Source organism: Phocoena sinus, chromosome 13, assembly GCF_008692025.1.
Source record: "Phocoena sinus isolate mPhoSin1 chromosome 13, mPhoSin1.pri, whole genome shotgun sequence".
Lineage (NCBI taxonomy): Eukaryota > Metazoa > Chordata > Mammalia > Artiodactyla > Phocoenidae > Phocoena > Phocoena sinus.
Genome location: NC_045775.1, coordinates 19,459,072 through 19,475,239, shown reverse-complemented (window position 1 = coordinate 19,475,239; position 16,168 = coordinate 19,459,072). Strand labels below are relative to the sequence as shown.

General features: G+C 41.4%; 1 non-coding gene across 1 annotated transcript; it reads right to left on the bottom strand.

The window, feature by feature from the left end:
- Window positions 1–14,367: 14,367 nt before the first annotated feature.
- Window positions 14,368–14,440, bottom strand: TRNAE-UUC. Its single transcript has one exon. It is a non-coding gene; the product is annotated as a tRNA-Glu (tRNA).
- Between the last annotated feature and the right edge of the window lie 1,728 nt (window positions 14,441–16,168).

The window sequence follows — 16,168 nt, the reverse complement described above, 5'->3', positions numbered from 1 at the left end:
GCATGATGTCCAATGGGATAGAAAGACAATCAGTGTCTTATGCATTTAAATTGTAGTACAGAAACAGAGAGATGACATAGTGCTGAGGAAAATGGTGTATTTCTCCACCAGGTGAAAGCAACCTTTTTCTCTGGTGTTTTCTAATTACTGGGATAAAAAAAATTAGAACATTAGGGATAAGCTGCAGTCTTCTGGGTACCAAAGTCCACATTGTTTTGATCTAGTAGGAGACCCCAACTGGAACAGCAGATACAATCGGAGGCATCACCTAGTTAAGTTTATAATAAACCAAGGGTACTGAGGACCCATGTTATTCTTAAGATCCAGCCAGATTCTTCACTAGCTCAACTAAAGAGTTAATGGAAATATGATAGAACTCTGTACTGTACATCTAACAAGACTATTATGGTGGCAACTGTATTAATGACTTCCTTGGGGAGGTAGTATTGCTTTTGACTGTTTTTTGGTTTGTTTGTTTAGTAGGAGGGATTGCAGGTACTTGGACATGGCCCTGTTTACCTAATAAGCCTTATTCCATTTCTATGATTATGCCAATCTCTGAGACTGTTTAGTCCAACTCGAAACTCAAGAACTGAGGAAATAACTGTGGGATTTCTCTGGGATTCTACGGCCCACTGTGAAGTAGATTCTGGTCAAAATTCCACTTACGGGCTGGCTCCCATAAGCCCCACTCCAACCAGTGGGCAATAGCAGTATTAAGTGTTCTGAAGAATTAGTGTTAGCTCAAAGTCAATGTCCAATAACCCATAAATGATCCTTTTACTTCCCCTCAAGTTACCTCGGTAAATGGCCACAATTCCCTTTGGGAAAGGGTAGAGGAAATATAAACTGTTTTACTTGTGGTGGCTGCAGTGTTGTTCCTCAAAAGTACCCAGGCTTTCCCTTTATTCATGGAATCTTGGATCTAGTAATTGGATGTGGGGCTGTCACTCTATTGTATTGACTTGAATCAAATGTTTTTGATTTGAGTTTGGTTTTGAAATTTTTGAATTATTTATTCAAAATAATAATTTTTATATTATTGATTTTTAAAAATACATTTTAAATCAAATGGGATCCCAGTGGCCAATTATTTATTTTGGTACTGAGGACCCATGATAAAAAAAAAAAAGTGAAGGTCTGAAACTTCATGCTGACCTTGCTGCCCCAGATGGAAATTATGTCCCCATATCACTGGCAATTAAGTGCCCGTATAGCCTCTGCTGAGCCAGGATCTCTCCACTGTGATTGAAATAAGAGGGGGAGGAGCTTTTCATCTGTAGCATATCACAGGCATTCCTGGCCTACTTAGAGTAGCCACTAAAGCACTCACAAAGATTTCTTTCATGAGCTTTTTCTGGGCCTCCTTAGAGACATAGAAAGAAGACATGATAAATGCCCTCCAATATTTCTATCTTCCAATGTCTTTGAATTTCTTCCTCAACATTATACCACATTGTACCTCAGCTTTGTTTAGCATTCTCTATTGTGACTAGGTTTTAGGCAACCCACTAAGAAAATATTTAGAAACACTTCCAACTACTCAAGCCAAGATGTTAAATTCAAATTTCTAGCAAATGCACCCTTGTCGATAAATTCAGCCTGAATCTAAGTTTTGTTTTTTCCTCCTTAGAAAATCCATCCTCATGTGTGTTTCCCCCATTTTCATGTAAATTAGCAAATCTTGGTGTGTGCATCTATCTGTGTATGTGTGTGTGCCTTATCCACAGTATGTGCCGATCCCTAATCCCAGTTTATACCTTATAATTGGCCCCCTGGGTGTGCTGGTACCTAATTTTAGTCAAATGTTTGGAGATAATGAGGAGTGAAGGGAGTAGAACACAGGATAATTGGCTTCCTTCAGTAAGGTAACTCCCATCGGTGGATCTTCATGTAAAGCAATAATAACCTCATTAGATATGGCAGATTCTGTTTGGGCTGGTGATGGAGGCTCCGTGAGGTTTAGGGGTACAGGGTTCCCCGAGTTCTTCAGATATTCACCTATATCCCCACTGTAGTTCTTGAGGTGCAGCACTTTCCTGATCAATGCCCTAACTTTCACATAAGAGACCCGGTGAGGCCGTAAATTCAGTGGACTTTGTAATTTGACAACTGATGGAGTCTGGCTTTCAGTTATCTCGGTCATGCAGCTGTAAGAAATGAGTTTCTTTTTTGCACAGTCTTAGAAAACATTACAATTTGTACTATGATCTGAAAATTTAAGGATTTGAGCTTGTCATTTATTTTTGTTTAAGTAAACTAGATGCAACAAAAGAAGTGACACCATCCTATAGTCCTTTAATTCTTTTTGACTCTCCTGGTTTGGCAGGAGCAAATAGTTGCTTCTAATGAGCAGCAATCAGAGACTTTATTTATCTTTTAATTTTTGCTACCATTTTATGTCACGGACATATCATCCCTATAGACTAACAGAATATTTTCTGCTCTTGGTATTAAGTAACCAGCTAGCAGATTCCCTGTCTCATCCATTTCCCCAAGGTTCTGTTGCCTGCAACCATCTCCCAGCACCAATTTCTCTGTACTACTCAAAGATCTTGGTCCAGATAACATAAACTAACTCTGGCTAACTTAGAAAAGAAATTCCTTGGAATGGTATAGGATCACAGAGTCAACGGGAAGGCGAAGATCAAAACCCAGCCAGGAACAAAGAGAGATTGGGCATGCAAATACAATCAAGATCATGCCACCAGAATAAGGCCACCATCACTGGCACCGCCACTGCTGGCTGCTGTCACTCTTGGTGTCACAGACAAAGGATGCCCCCTCCCCACATCTGTACTCTAAACTCTTCTACCATCGAAATGACAACAAATAAAACCTCTCACCTTCTGTGTCTTCACATTCCTCATTCAATATTAAAAATCCTTTGCAGTAGCATCTGGCTCACTGAGCCTAGATCACATGCTAATACTTTTGGTGGAGAACAAGGAGAGCTGTCCCCTTTGGTTTCCTCAGTGGGAGGTGGAGCTCTGTCTCCCACATCTTTTGGATTCCCTCAGATAAGAAGGGTGTTTAGATGCTAGGTGGTCCCACTCCTTTCCCCCCAGGAAAAGTCTACTGTAGTCCTTAAATGCAAAGGATTTAGAACAAACATTGCAAAGAGAGAATTAAAGCCTAAGGTAGGCAAAGTAATTTAATAAAGTTAATTATTTTAATATGTTTAAAATTTTTTAATTTATTTAAAATTAATTACCAAAAACCCCATGTCTAGACAAATTTCTTCCTAAGATGCTAAGAAGACTTGGAAAACGGATTGCAAAGTAGCTATCAATAAACTTTAAAAATTCATGAGAAACTAGAGAGGACTTGAAACTGGGTTGACCTTGTATGAAAGGAAAGAGTAGGTTCTGCTAATTACCAGCTTGGTGGTGAATATTGACAATTAATAGAATCCCCTGATTAAACAGAATTGCTTGCTGTGAACACCTAAAAAGTAATTAAGTGAACAGCTGGAGCCAGTATGAATTTGTTAAGGACAAATCATAGTACCCATCTTTTTTTTCCTTTTTGAATCAATTGATAGATTTGCAGACCATTGGTGGACAACATGAGACTGTTATAAAAATTGTTAACTTTAGAGTTAAAATATCTTTATTTGCTTTTAGTGTAAAAATAAAACATGGTAATTATAGAAAAGGTAGATAGTTTTCTAGTTTAATAACCCCCAACTATTATCTTTGCTTCCTTTCCACTGAAAAACAGTAAAATTACACTAAGGGAACAAGAAAGATAAAAATTCATAAGGATAAAGAGATTAGGAGAGGAGATAAAAGGATCAATAATGACAACAAATGTTTGGAAGATGAAAAATAAATTGACGAGTGATAACTGATTTGGCAGAGAAAAATAAGCTGAAAGCAGGTGCCTACAGAAGATGCCAATGAAAGACAATTTAGGCAACAGAAGCCCGGAAAGGCTCAGGAATCAAAGGCACTAAGAACCTCAGATGTAAAGGGTAGAGTTAAAAACAGGTACAAACCGTGAGCATCTACATTTCTGATAATCATTTTAGTGAGTTGCTTTTAAAGATAAACTATCAGCCAATCAGACCTTTAAGAAAAGCATCTAACATGAAAGAGAACAAAACACAAAACAAATAAACAGTGAAAAGAACTTGTAGGATATAGAGACAGATCCTGCATGCCACTCAGCATGGCCAAAAAATAGGGAAAAAAAAAAAGTCTACGAAAATGGGGCTCTTTGTTGTTTTTTATATCAACAAAGAGAGAAGATTTTATACCCATGAAAGATGACATTTTACACTTAGAGCCTTATCAGTTTGTTGTACAGGCAAGGGGTAGCCAACTGGGTAAACCTCCCATACGCAAGAGCACTCTTGTTTTATTTTGTTTTACGTATTGGGATTTTTAAAATGTCTTTAAATTTTTTTAAGGATGCTAGAGTTAGAATTTTTGATTGTAAGCAACCGAAACTAAAACTGGATAACTTAAGAAAAATGCAATTCGTTAGAAAGTTATGGGTAGTTCACCAAATAAAAAGCATAGGTGAAAAATCAGAATCAGAAAGGGCAGGAGCCAGGGGAGCTCTGGGCTCCTGGCAGCAGGAATTAATAGCCATTTGGATCAGGGCATGACTGCTGTGATGCATCAGTTCCAACTTTTCTTTGGTCCTTTATGTGCTAGAAGACAGAACCAGCCCAACTGTCCTAGGTGGGGCCAGGTATACACCCTCTGGCTAGGGAAGCAAAAGATACCTTATTAGATAGTTTCACTAAAAGTACCCAGTGAGAAAGGGAAATTTTCCCCGAAGAAAGTCAGAGTGATATTATTAGAAGAGTGAATAAATACTAGAGGGAAAACCCCACCAAATTTCTACAATATCTATGGCTAAAAATAAGTTTGGAAACCATGAATCTGCAGAATTCTGTTTTTTTATTTTGCAATGACAAAGAATAATTCATCGAAAGTTTGTACAAAAATGTGTTAGTTAATTAATGACTCATTGGACATTAAGGGTTTTTTTTTTTCTATTTTTTGCTCTTACAAACAGTACCTCAGCAAACATCCTTAGAGCCCCATTTTCGCAGACTTCTTTTTTTTTTTTTTCCTATTTTTTGGCCATGCTGAGTGGCATGCAGGATCTTAGTTTCCCAACCAGGGGAAGCTGCGGCCCGTGCAGTGGAAGCCCGGAGTCTTAACCACTGGACCGCCAGGGAAGTCCTGCAGACATCTTTATTAAGAAGTGGTAATTTTTGTCTTCTTTATAGAATGATTATAGACCAGGTGGAAACTTGTACCCTGAATGGATTACATATGAAGAATGCTGCTGGTCCATTGATGCTGATTTACAGAGACTTTCCTAAAGTTATATTGATTTTGCCCTTGGCCTTTTTCTGGTCAACAATTTTATGGATGATTCAAATATAACATTAAGTACTTCCCTGGTGGCGCAGTGGTTGAGAGTCCACCTGCCAATGCAGGGGACATGGGTTCGAGCCCTGGTCCGGGAGGATCCTGCATGCCGCGGAGCAACTGGGCCCGTGCGCCACAGCTGCTGAGCCTGCACTCTGAAGCCCGCGGGCCACGACTGCTGAGCCCGCATGCCACAACTGCTGAAGCCCACACACCTAGAGCCCCTGCTCCGCAACAAGAGAAGCCACCACAATGAGAAGCCCGTGCACCGCAACGAAGGGTAGCCTCCGCTCTCCGCAACTAGAGAAAAGCCTGCACGCAGCAACGAAGACCAAACGCAGCCAAAAAATAAATAAATAAATAAATAAATAAAAGACTTATTTAACAAACTTACAGATGACGTAGATCTAAGAATGATGACAAATATGATAATAGAATGTCATCAAACTTCAAAATGATCTGTATGAGCTAAAACACTGGGTCCAAACCAACAAAATGAAAACTAATAGGAACAATTTAAAAGTTCTGTATCTGTTTAAAAAAAAAAATCAACTGCCTAGAGACAGGAAGGTTAAGTGCTATTTGGACAGAAATTCACACAAAAAGGTCTGAAGGTTTTATTAAATGCAAGGTCAATATAACTCAACAGTATGATATGGCTGCTAAGAAACAAAAACAGTGTAGTCTTAGAATGTATTAAAATAAGTAAAATGTCTAGATCTTTGGTGGTGTTGGCCCCTTGCACCTTTTGCCTGGTCAGACTAAACAGAGTTTGGGGTTTAATTTTGACTGGTTACACTTTAGAAGAGATATTAACAAATTGGAGTGCATGTAGAGAAAGGCATCTGGAAGGTGTAATGATAGCTTACTGAGTGCTCACTATGTACCAGGCACCACACTGAAAACATTTAGAGAGCTAGGAGGTAGGTATAACTTTATACCTATTTTACAGATGGGAAGATTGAGTCATGGGAAATTAGATAACTTGCTCAAGTTTACCCAGCTAGAAAGTGGGACTGAAACCCAGTAGTCCAAGCCCAGAGATAGCTGTCAACCACCCCACTCACTGATTCTCTATTTTAAAGCAAAACATATGACTCCACCATACACGTGTGATTTGAGGAACTCTGAGCAGATCCTCTGCAGAGAAATATCTCACCGGTTAGCTGGCCCGTACAAACAGACCAGTTATGCACTTGACTTTTATAGTTCTTTTATATCTAAATCTAAATATCTAAATATTTTACAAATTGAAAGTCAGCTGAGAAAAGATTTTGATAAAAGGGAGTATTGCCCACAGGTGCTATACAGTAGAATTGATTCATTCAACTATTTATTGAGTGCTACAGTGTACTTGAAAATGTGGTAGGCCCTGATAACAGAATGATGAAAAAGGCTATCATGGGAATTCCCTGGTGGTCCAGTGGTTAGGACTTGGTGCTTTCACTGCTGGGGCCTGGGTTCAATCCCTGGTCAGGGAACTAAGATCCTGCAAGCCATGGCGTGGCAAAAAAAAAAGAAAAGAAAAAGAAAGAAAGAAAAAGGTTATCGTTTCTTTGCCCTGGCAGAATTTACCTCCAATGAAGGGCTGAATAACAGAATAAGAGATAGTAGCAAGTATAGTTGGTGAATAAATAAAGAGGGGGAACTATGGAATCATATGATAGGGAAATCTTCCCCAGTCTAGTGGGGCAGCAGGTGGGGGTGGGGGTGAATTTCCTCGGGAAGTGAAGGCCAAGTTGAAACTTGAAGAGTCGGTCAACACTTTCCCCAGAGAAAGGGATGTAGACAGAAAGAGTTTACCAGGAAAGGGGAGCTGTTCATTTAATCCCAGTAAGAAATGATGATGGTTAAGTCATGGGCTGTGCGGTGAATAGAGAATGGATTTTCCAAAGAATGGTGTGCATACCGTCAATCAATACTTACTACTTCAGGTGCTTCACAGATATATACATCCGTTTACTAATTGTGTGTTTATTTTAATATGTATTAGAAAAATATATAACTAGCATATCAAACCTGTGATTTCCCAGATAGGATTGTTTAATATGAAACTAGATGCTTGAGTTTTAAAAAGAAAGTCAATTAAAAATATTAAACAAATAATGGTACTGGTGGCATTGTATTTAGAGAGCTCTTGGTGGGGAGCTAGGCTGCAGAATGGCTGGGTGCACCACTTTGCCTAGGGTCAGGCCTGCCAGTAACAGCCATGTCCTGCCCGCCCCCTTTACCCACCCTCCTGAACTCTTTCTCTACACAGTGTTTGACCCAAGTCTTGTCCTTCTGTGTCTTGTTCTTGAAATTTCTCACTCTGCTTATGTGTGAACAGCTTTCTCTCACCATCCCCTCAACACTGGTTTTTGCAGCCCTCTAATTCAGACTGGTAATATGAGTTTCAGAGCTCTTAGCATGTTCCTTTTTTTTTTTTTTTTTTTTTGCGGTACGCAGGCCTCTCACTGTTGTGGCCTCTCCCATTGCGGAGCACAGGCTCCAGACGCGCAGGCTCAGCGGCCCAGCCGCTCCGCGGCATGTGGGATCTTCCCGGACCGGGGCACGAACCCGTGTCCCCTGCACTGGCAGGCGGACTGTCAACCACTGCGCCACCAGGGAAGCCCAGCATTTTCCTTTTTAGTTTTTTAAAAAACACTTATTCTTTTTTCTTAAAGCTTTAGAGTATGCCTTTTTTGAAATGCAGTAATTCCCATACTCTTTCCCCCTTCCCTCGCATTCTCGAGCCCACCTGTACCTCCCAGCCTTTTCAGCATCATAACGAGTTCTCATCCCAGGTCGTGTTATTGACACCTCAGCAGAATTAGAGCTCAGTTCCACTAGCGATAACCTACTTCGTTCAGACTGAGCAGAGCTGAGCAGGATGACTGGGTCTGTGAATGAGGTTCAGCATTTGAACACCCTCCCTCCCCACTGCTGCTGGGACAAAGCATTTCTCCAAACACCATTACTCCATATTCCAACAAGGACTGTGTACAAGGGGCTGCTACACAAGCACAACACACAACAGAGAATACAGAGAGACAGGCAACACACACACACACACACACACACACTCTCAAATGACCATAAAGATAACCTTCTGTTTGGAGCCAGAATCTGTCTCACACCTCTATGCTGAAGCCAGGGAAATGCGTGACGCCTGGTTCAGGCTCAGGATATGGGAAAGGAGACAAATGTGTCATCGCTGTGGCCAGGAGCAAGCATGCCTGAGTCACGGAAACACGCTGTCCTTGCTCCTTTCTCTGTGTGACCCACCGGCAGCTCTGGGAATAACCAGTGCTGGTCCCTAGCCACATGGTTTAAGGGACAGCCAGAGATTTAGTTCTGAGACATCACGATGACTATTTTGGAACAAAGAGGGAAGTGGGAAAGCAGAGTGCTAGTAGCAATAACACTGGAGACTGACAGTCCAGCTCTTAGCCACGTTCCCCATGGAGGAGGCCATGTTCCTGGGATGTCCCAGGCCCCACTTCAACCTTGACCCAATGCTTTTTTCCTAATATCAGAGGATTCAGTTGTTAGGACTTGCCAGGGTGATATGGAGGTTTCCAAGGGCAATAGAAATCATTGGGAAAGAGTCCATGAGTAAATTCTCCTACAATCCCTTCTTAACATCTAAAAATACATCATATGAACTAATGTAACTGAACAAAGTTTAAAAAAGGAAGACCACGGAATGTGAAAATGATTCATGACAAATATAATTCGTAGAAGTTTACATTCCTAAAAAATCTGGATCTAATAAAAATTTATATGGCTAATCATTAGCTTCTACTTGGCAATTGATCAGAGTAGAAAAGGATAAGAATAGACTTATACACAGGAAAATAGATAGAAACCATCGATAGAAATTAAACTATCTAATTCTAAATTATTGATAGAAATTAGGTAAATATCAATCAAACAACATGGAGATTCTATTATATGTTTATAGTATAGCAAAAGTGAAATAATAAAAGCCAGCATCAGATTCAGGTAAAGAATCCCAAAGGAAAAAATATTTGCACGGTGATGCAATCACTGTATTACTTATGATGCTCAAAATAATATAGAAACAGCTCCTAAGTCTCTCACAATAAAGACATGGTTGAATAAACGATGGCATGTCAATAAATGGAATATTATATAGTCATTAAAAATAGTAAGTGTGATGGTCATCAACATGTGTATATTTGGAAAAAATGCAGGAAGACAAGGAGTATGTAGGCAACAATTCCAAGTGAATGTGCACCTTCTAATGAGCGTTAGAAGTGATTTCAGAGAGGTGTAGTTGGCTTATGCGGTTTCCTTTTCTATAAAGATAAGTGCATAATAGAAAGTGTATATAGACATATATAAAAGAGGGGGTGGAGAGTAATTTCTTTTTTCTCCTTGATTCCCAGGGAGACCATAAGGATGAATTAAGTGGTTTGAACTTCTTGGATGAAAATATTAGATGCTTGAGTTGGTGAATGGTTCGGGTACTTCCTTGGAGACATTGAAGAATATCCATCTGTCAACTGTGAGGGTGTTTTAATTTAATTAACTTATGACATTAGGAAATGCTTGTGATTCATTCTGTTGGTTTTTTTTTTTAAGATTCTAGACTGCATCCCTCCTCACGTCTCCCCCACCCCCGCTGTCATATACACACATACACACATGTACACAGTACATTAAAATTAGACCTTATTATTTGGCATTAGTAAGAAAGGAAGAGATGGAATCTCCATAGTTACCGTGTGTGCCTCCACACCTATCATATTTAATTCATTGCCTTACTCCTCCCACTTGGCTCTCTCCTGCTACCCACTCACCACACACACACACACACACACACACACACACACCCTACAAATTGCACCAACACCACCCAGAACTGGTTCTACGGATCTGTTACCGACCAGGGTTCTTGGACTCCTTAATCAATAGAATTTGATAAGAGGCCAGATGAGAAATTCAGGCAAGGCTTTATTGGGACTTGTGCCGCAGCAGGAGGGAACAAAAACAAGTAACAGGTGCCCGTGCTCGCTCCCTGGGCGGGGGTGGGGGGGGATGGGGGGGTGAGCTGATCCTTTAAATTGACTAAGGGCAGGGGCGGATCCATGGGTCGGGCCAGAGGAGTGGCTTAGGTGGTCTGCCCACCCCCTCGGCGGTGCTGTGTGCAGGGATCTTGCGCGGTACCCTGCTTTTGCTCCCGATACCTCAGAAGTGGCAGTTGGGTTTTTGGTCTTTTCGTATCTTGGTATCCATAATTTGCCCCAAGTGTGTATGTACACAGTTATTTTTAGTCCCTTATAATTTCTTTGTATTCTGTTGCTTGAGGAGATGTTTGTCCAGGTGCAAGCACTGCAGCAAAGGGTCCCAGGTTCCAGGTCCCAGCCTGTCTCAGATCTGCCATTAATGATATGGTACCATAAACTGAGAAATTCTAAATCTATTTCTTTCTCTTGTCTTTTCCCTATCTTGGTGTTTCCCCAGTACCAGTGACGATGTAACAGGTCAGGCTTACATCAGAACCAGAAGAAACGGGCAGAGTTGCCAAATCATTTGGAAAACACTTTATATGAAAACAGTGAATCTTTTAATTATATAAGGAGATAATTACATCATTATCATATAATGATAAAGAAATATATTTAAACCTTGAATTTTAACATTACATTTCTCAAAACATGTTTCATTATTTTGAGAGTTATGAAAAATGAGCTTCCTAAATGACATCTGATGCTTGTGAAACTGCAAAAAAATTACAGAATGGCGATCTGTCCCATTCCTCCGTGAGAGTGCTCAAGATATGTTATTAAGTTAAGAAATCAGAATACAAAATTATGTAGATGATAAGAGATCAGCTATGTAACACACATACACACTCATGCATTCGGAAAAAATTTTAATAGTGGCTATCTGGGAAATGGTGGAATTGTGAGTAATTTAAATTTTCTTCTATAAAATTTCCCAAAGTTTCCACTTTTCTATCATAAGTGTGTGCTAGCTTTAGCACAGAGAGAAAATCAGAAGAGTTGTTAATAGAAAGCAATATCCAAGAGTCTGGGAAGAAGCCCTGCCATGAGGTCAAGGGGCAGCCGGGTCAGGGGCCGGCAGCTGTTAGAGCTCCACTTACTGAGCAGAGTTCAGTGAGGACCGCGTCTGGTCAGGAACAGGCTCTCAAAAGAGGATGGCCAAAAAGGGCTGGAGAAATAAATCAGGACTGAGAGAATGACATGGCACACGTGACAAAACCTTTAATGCTTAGGTCAGATGGCTCTGAGGAGCGTCAGTAAGGAAGCGTAACTGTGACTATGCATTTGGAGAAGGTTAAACAGGACCTCGGAGGACATCTGCTCCAATCTCCTCATTGTCAGAAAAGAGCCTCAGAAGAGCTAAACTCATTCCCTCAAAACCATTCCATGGCTCTCTGCTTCCCGGGGTGGTGAGTTTAAGTGCTGTCGTTGTGATTGTTGCCGCTGTTCGCATGATGAAAGGACATCACATAATCTTTGACCAGGAGTGGAAATCCTGACGGGCCTGCTTCCCTAACGTCGCTCCAGGTGACTGGGACAGATTCCCAATATTTCTGTAATTCTCATGGCTCCAACCTTCCTCCCCAAACCTACTGCTTGGGTCTTGGGTCAAGCTCTCATTAGTTTGTCTCCTTTTCCTGTTTCTCCTCCTTCTTTTCATTCTCATAGTGTTTAAGTCTACAAATAAATGTGAAAGAATAGTGCAAGAACTCTCATGTGTCCTTCTCCTAAACAGAAAATTGGTAACATTTTGGCACATCCCTCTCTTTCCTTTCTCTCTCTCTCTTACAACACACACACACACTATACACAACAAATACCCTCAAAGGTCTTATTTTCTCCCTGAATCATCTCATTTACTTTCAGTGGCTCAAAAACTATCAATAGGCATTCATGCCACCAGCTGATGTATATCCGATGCTGTATGTCTTAATTATATCTCACTACCTGCTGGACAATTCTATCTGGATGTCCCACAGGTACTGTGCAGTCAAAACTAAACTCATCTACCCCCAACTCCGATTTTCTAATGTAGCTGGTGGCACCATGATTCCGCCCTGTCACCAAGATACAAACCTGGGAGTCAAACTGACCTTCCACCTGACCACGCATCCCATCAATCCCCAACTCCTGCCAAGGTTCCCTCAGAAACAAGTCTTAACTCAGTTTCATGACTTTTTCTCCACCTTGGCTTCATATCAGAATCACCTGAGGAGTTCTTAAAAATCCCCACACCCAGGCCCCACCACAGGCCATTTAAATCGGGACTCAGGCATCAATAGCTTGTTAAACGTCCCCAGGTGATTCCAATGAGCAGCCAAGCTAGGAATCTCTGGTTTAGCCCTCCGTCTGCTCTCAAGTGTCAGCATTCAGTGTCGCTGGCTTTCCACTTCCACTCCAGCAATAATGAACTTCTTATAAACTCACCTCTCCTCCTCCGCCTGGCTGCTGCTTGTCTCCATCACACTCCCCACCATCCCACCCTCCAATCTGGCTTTTACTCCTACTTATCTTATGACTCTGGCGGTTGCCTCCTCCAGGAAGTCCTCTCTAATTCACCAATCTACGGTTGAGTTAGGTATTCCTCCTCTGTACTCTCTTGGTGCCCAGTAATAGCTAATATCAGTGTGCTCAGCAGGCTGTTTTACACTTATCTGCGTACGTGCCTGATCCCCTCACAGAGTTAGGCACTACCTGAGGCCAGGACCACCTGGCACTCATTTTCATATTCTCAGCACCTAGTACTCTGCATTTGCTTATGCAAATACTCAACATATGTTAGTTGAATGACTTTCCAGAGATGAAGAAAGATTTTGGAAAGAGGTTGTTTATGCCAGACATTGATGGATGGGTTGGATTTTTTTTTAACATCTTTATTGGAGTATAATTGCTTTACAATGGTGTGTTAGTTTCTGCTTTATAACAAAGTGAATCAGTTATACATATACATATGTTCCCATATCTCTTCCCTCTTGCGTCTCCCTCCCTCCCACCCTCCCTATCCCACCCCTTTAGGTGGTCACAAAGCACCCAGCTGATCTCCCTGTGCTATGCGGCTGCTTCCCACTAGCTATCTATTTTACGTTTGGTAGTGTATATATGTCCATGCCACTCTCTCACTTTGTCACAGCTTACCCTTCCCCCTCCCCATATCCTCAAGTGATGGGTTGGATTTTGATCAGTATTTTTTCACTCCATACATGCCATATATATATATATATATCATATATATGTAAAAGCATCCATGTATATCATATATGTACACATATATATATTACATATTTTCTGGAACCATTTGAAAGTAGGTTGAAGACAGCAAAACACTTCACTCCTCAGTTTTCCAGCATCACTTAAGAATAAGACATTCTCTGACATAGCTATGATATCATTATCACATCTAAAAAAACTAATATCTAGGGCTTCCCTGGTGGCGCAGTGGTTGAGAGTCTGCCTGCCGATGCAGGGGACACAGGTTCGTGCCCTGGTCCGGGAAGATCCCACATGCCGCGGAGCGGCTGGGCCCGTGAGCCGTGGCCGCTGAGCCTGCGCGTCCAGAGCCTGTGCTCCGCAACGGGAGAGGCCACAACAGTGAGAGGCCCGTGTAACGCAAAAAAAACCCCAAAACTAATATCTAATATTTAGTTCATACTCAAATTTTTCCATTTGTCCCCCAAATATCTTTTATAGCTGTTTCAAATTTTTGGTCATTGATCTCATCAAGTGTTACATATACATGAGGCTGTTGAGTCTCCTTAATCTCTTTTGATTTAGACCAGTCCCCTCACATTTTATTTTTATTTATGGTTTTCATGACACTGAATTTTTGAAGAGTTCCAGCCGGTTTTCTTAGCTAATTTCCCACATTCTGGATTTGCATGATTGTTTCCTTATGATTAGATTCGGATTAAACATCTTTTTTTTTTTTTTTTTGCTGCACCATGCAGCTCGTGAAATCTTAGTTCCCTGACCGGGGATCGAACCTGGGCCCTCGGCAGTGAAAGTGCAGAGTCCTAACCACTGGACCACCAGGGAATTCCCTAAACATCTTTAAAAAGAATACTATATAGGAGATGTTATGTGTTTCTTACTGCATCACATCAGAAGGCACATAACATGAGATTGTCCCACTGTGTTAAATCTGACCTCTAGGTTAAGGTGACGGCCACCAGGTCTTTCTATTGCAATGGTACAGTTTCCTCTTTGTAGTTAATAATCAGTGGAGAGATTCTCTGAGACCATATGAATATCTTAGCATCTGTTGATAATCAGAATCCTTGCCTGAATTGGGGTTGCAAAATGGTGCTTTTGCTAATTGTCCATTTTTATTAGCTGGCATTCTCTGTCAAGCAGAAGTCTTCACTGCATCTCATGTGCTCTCCCACGGCCATCTTCTGACTACTTTTCCTGCCTCCAGTCTGGCTCACTCCACTCCGTCTGCTGCCAGAAGCAGCATACTTAATTGCAAATCTGGACACATCCATGCCCTGTTTAAAATCCTTCAGGGATAAGCTCAAATCTGTGATCTGGCTCCTGCCTACCTCTTTGGGTTCACCTGCCTCTGCACTCCCTCATGTACTCCACTCACTTCTCCAACCATAGCACCCTACTTCACACCCCTGGACCTCTGCACCCCCTAGTCCCTCAGCCTGCGAGACCTTCCCCCCCTCCAACTTCATCGGACCTCCCCCACCTCCACTTGTTTTTCCGGCTCTGGCTCACGCCTCAGCCCCTCTGAGCCTAAAGTTGAACCAGTGCCATTGGCGGGGGGGCTCTCGTGACACTTGTGCACACGCCTATCATCGCACGTGTGGCCCCACATTGAAAATGTTTGCTTGTTTGCTTGTCTTTCCCACCTGATTGAAGCTCTTTGTGGGAAGAGGTTTGCCTTTCATCTCTGGATGACAAGAATCTATCGTGATGTCTGGTGTTAAGAAAGCACTCAGAAAATATTTTCCAATGGACTAACTCATGTTGCCTCAGATTCTTAAAGAATGTTACCAGTTTCCAGAACAACTAGATTATATGCTCTTTTAAGGACAAAAAGCATGTCTTATAAATCTTTGTTTTGCTCACATCTTTCATCCTATTGCTTGTTAATTTGAATTAGCTTTCAAGCAGGTATGGCTGTATTACTTTTTATCTGCCCATTTTATGTTTTCCTTTAGAAAATTGCTCCTTCTCTATCTAACAGGAGGGCCAATTCCTTTCCTGGTCTTCCCACACATAGTGGGCTCATAATGTGAGCTAGACATTAGAGGACTTACTTCATCCTCCTGGCTGCAATAGTTGGTTCAAGTAAGGATGCTTGGCCCAAGCCAGGCCTATTAGAGTCATCCTGGGACTTCTGAAGGAGCTAGTGGGAAAGACAAGCAAGGAAAACCATATAGCAGCCATTGCTGTCAAGGTCCACCTTTGTCACAAGGTGAAGAGGCTACATGAGAATGAAGCCGCCACAAGGGCAAACAAGCCAACAATAGGGAGTTAGAACTAGTGACATTATTTAAACTCCTAAACCCAGTCACATCTGAAGAGTCATGTTTTATGTATTTTTTAATCCGTATTGTTGCACGTAGTGATTTTTCATTTTCATTGCTGTATAGTATTCCATTGGACAGTATTTCTATCGCTATTTTTACCCAACATACCTTTTTAAATTTATTTATTTTATTTATTTTTGGCTGCGTTGGGTCTTCATTGCTGTGTGCAGGCTTTCTCTAGCAGCGGCGAGTAGGGGCTACTCTTGGTTGCAGTGTGTGAGCT